The sequence below is a fragment of the Tupaia chinensis genome, unplaced genomic scaffold (genome assembly GCF_000334495.1).
Source record: "Tupaia chinensis unplaced genomic scaffold, TupChi_1.0 Scaffold000238_1, whole genome shotgun sequence".
NCBI lineage: Eukaryota > Metazoa > Chordata > Mammalia > Scandentia > Tupaiidae > Tupaia > Tupaia belangeri.
In genome coordinates, this window is record NW_006159716.1 from 9,355,786 (window position 1) to 9,359,547 (window position 3,762).

General features: G+C 43.5%; 1 protein-coding gene and 1 pseudogene across 1 annotated transcript in view; one reads left to right on the forward strand and one right to left on the reverse strand.

Moving 5' to 3' along the window:
* LOC102498880 (eukaryotic translation initiation factor 2 subunit 2 pseudogene) overlaps positions 1-691 on the reverse strand; it is a 4,841-nt pseudogene extending 4,150 nt beyond the window's left edge.
* Positions 1-3,762, forward strand: part of SLC26A8 (solute carrier family 26 member 8) — a gene marked incomplete at its 3' end in the record, with an annotated part of 96,856 nt that overhangs the window by 67,403 nt on the left and 25,691 nt on the right. The window lies entirely within an intron of this gene.

Genomic DNA, 3,762 nt, shown 5'->3' on the forward strand with positions numbered 1-3,762 from the left:
TTTTTTTTGGAGAGATTTTCACTGTAGGGCGCGTGCGCTCGCCAGACAGACAGAGAGAGACATAGAGACAGAAAGCGAGAAATCACCCCCCAGGGGGGATGGTCACGCCGCAATCCCTTCTCCTCCATTCTCCTCTCGGGATCTTGGGCACGCACGCACACGCGCCCGGCGTGAGTTTTAAGCCACCGGGTCCGGGACACGAACTGCGGTCGACTACGTGGGAGTCCAGCGACATAGCCATTACGCTAACTGCTGGTTCCCAGGGTCTTTTTCTTCTTTTCATTGCCAAGCATAATGTCAAGGTCATCCTCTGGTTCCGCTGGTTCTTGAACATCACTGTCCGTCCTCAGCTCCTTCACACCTTCCTCAGCTTCATCAATACCAAATACCTTTTTGTTTGTTTGTTTTTCTTTTTCTTTTGATTAAGGAAGTTCAAGTCATCTGAATCATCAGAAGCATCTTTTTGCCTACTGTCCCCTTCCTCAGCTTCCACATCTCTGTCCTCACTCGCTCTGGTTCCACCTCCTTTGTGTCTGAGGGCAGGGTTTCTTCTGTCCCGGTATCCCCTTCTTCATCTGACGTGAAAGGTTTCTTACTTTTTACTCTTGCTCATGGTAGGATCAAAAATCATCTCGTCTCCGGACATGGCTGTGGCTGGAGCGGGCTGGGCACGGACGGGAAGTCACACGGGTCAGCCCCAGGCCCGGGCGGCAGCGTGGATCCCACCAATGCCTCTCTTACCACCGCACTAGACTCTTGCATCAGCAAGAGGGTGAAATACCAAGTTCTTAATTTTTAAAAAGTAATTATTCATTTATTTTTACTTACTTATTCATTTATTTTAATTTGACCAGAGAGAGACACAGACACAAGGGCGAGGGGTGGGATAAGAAAGCAAGCCACCGGTCTGAGGCTTGAACCACGGTCAGTCATGTGGGAGTCCAGCACCTCAACCACCATACCACCTGCTGGTCCCAAATTCTTAATTTTTATGAAGTCCGATTTATTTTTTCTTTTGTTGCTTGTGCATTTGGTGTCATCGCTAAGAAACCTGTAACGAATCCAGGATCACGAAGATTTACCCCTGTGTTTTCCTAAGAGTTTTATAGTTTTAGCTTTTATATTTAGGTGTCCAAATTAATCATTTTATATGTTGTGAAGTAAGAGGTCAACTTTATTTTCTTGCAAGGGAATATCCTGTTGTCTCAGCACCATTTGGTGAAGAAACTTCGTTCTTGATTGAAAGAGTACGTTGGTAGCCCTTGTTGAAAATCACTTGTTTGTATTTATTTCTGAACTCCTGATTGTGTTCCGTTTATCTATATGACTCCCCTTATGCCAGTACTTTATGGCAGTCTTTTTTGTGGGGGAGGGGAGGGATGGGAGGGTGGCACAGGCACACACGCCAAGGGTGTTTCTCAAGCCACCGGGTCCGGGACTTGAACCACATAGTGGCCATGTGGGATCCAGCTCCCTTAACCACCAGGCTGCTGGCTGGCCCCTATGGCAGTCTTGATTACTGTGACTTTCTAGTAAGTTTTGAAATTAGGAAGTGTGAATCCTCTAAATTTGTTCTTCTTTTTCAAGATTGTTGAAACTGTTCAGTGTCCCTTGCAATGACAGAAATTGCAAGAAATTCAATTCCTTGAATTTTAGAACTGGCTTCTCCATTTCTGCATGAAAGGCCATTGGGGGACCAGCCCATGGCCTAGTGTTTAAGGCACTTGGACTTCACAAGGCTAACCACCAGGGTATTCCAGCTCTGGCAGCTTGAAAAACATCCTGGGCATGTGTGCATGCATGCCCAAAACCCAGAAAGGAGAGAGATGGAGGAGAAGGAATCACAGCATGACCATGCTCCATAGGGAGGTATTTCCTCACTTTCAATCTCCTTCTAATCACAGCATGACCATGCTCCATAGGGAGGTGTTTCCTCACTTCCAATCTCCCCTGTCTCTCTTCAAAGAGCACACATGCCCTCTGGCAAATCTGAAAAAAAGAAAGAAAGGAAGAAAAATAATGCTATTGGGTTTTAAAAGGGACTGCCTAGAATCTATAGATTGCTTTGAAACTCTTGCTGGTCGAACGCATCAAATATATTTAAACTTACAAATACATAAAAATGATCAAAGAATAATATTTGCCCTTGGAAAATGCTAGTGAGCCAACTGCATATCATGCCTTTCCTATAAAAACTACTCTGGGATTTCCAAATGATTGGGTATCAAGACTTTTTTGTTGTTGTTATTAGATTTTGCTGTAAGGTGCATGCACTCACAGAGAGACAGAGACAGAGAAAGAGGGAAAGTGAGAAATCAACCCCCAGGGCTATGGCCACATCAAAATCCCTTCTTCGCTAGTGAGCCAACTGCATATCATGCCTTTCCTATAAAAACTACTCTGGGATTTCCAAATGATTGGGTATCAAGACTTTTTTGTTGTTGTTATTAGATTTTGCTGTAAGGTGCATGCACTCACAGAGAGACAGAGACAGAGAAAGAGGGAAAGTGAGAAATCAACCCCCAGGGCTATGGCCACATCAAAATCCCTTCTTCTCTATTTTCCACTTGGGATTTTGGGCACACACGCACACGTGCTCAGAGTGATTTCCAAGCCACCAAGTCTGAGACTCGAAATGTGGAGTCTGCCATGTGGGATCCAGTGCCTTAACCACCATGCCACCTGCTGGCCCAGTATCAAGACATTTTACTTTCTAAACATATTCCAGGCAATACAGGGACAAGACATTTTAGAATTAGTCTATCACCTTTAAAGAATACTAGGATACCATCTGCTAACCTCACAAAAAAGAGACAGTCATTTTGTGTCTCCTGGGGGAAATGCATACCATCATCGAGAATGTATTTTTCCTTAAATATCTGACCAATCCTGAAGGGTTAACTACCAATTTCCAGGAAATACAGGGAACAGAGGAACACATTAAAGAACACAGGATAAAGTCAGCAAAATTTAGACAGTGGGAAATATTGTAGGACCAATGACCAGGTTTCTTTAATTAAAAAAAAAAAATGTAAGGAAGAAAACAGGATATAGAAGAAGAGCCTATAGCTTAAAAGAGATTTAAGATACATAACAATCAATTGTAATGTATAGACTTCATTTGGATTCTGATCTGAATAAATTGTCAAATACATGCTTATATTCGGGGAAACTTGAATGTCTGAATATTTGATAACAGTAAGAAATGGGTGATAATTTTTGGTATCTATGTTAGAGAGGCACACTGAAATATTTACAATGGAAATGATACAATGTATAGGATTTGCTTCAAAATAATCTCTGAATAGGCAGTGGCTAGAGGCTCATCTGAAACAAGATTGGTCAGGAAGAGTTGAGTATTGAAGGTGGGTGATGGGCACGGAGGGCTCATTATACCACTCTTTCTTCTTTTGTAATTGTTTGAAATTTTCCTACTACATTAGGAGCCAGCAGGTGGCATGGTGGTGGTTAGGGTGCTAAATTCCCACATGACTGACCTTGGTTTGACACCTGAACCTGGCTTGAAAATCACAACAAATAAATAGATCATTTTAAAAAAGAAGAATATTTCCTACTTTAAAAATAAAATATCAGGGAACCAGCAGTTAGTGTAATGGCTATGTCGCTGGACTCCCACGTAGTCGACCGCGGTTCGCGTCTCGGACCCGGTGGCTTAAATCTCACGCCGGGCGCGTGTGCATGCGTGCCCAAGATCCCGAGAGGAGAATGGAGGAGAAGGGATTGCGGCGTGACCATCCCCCC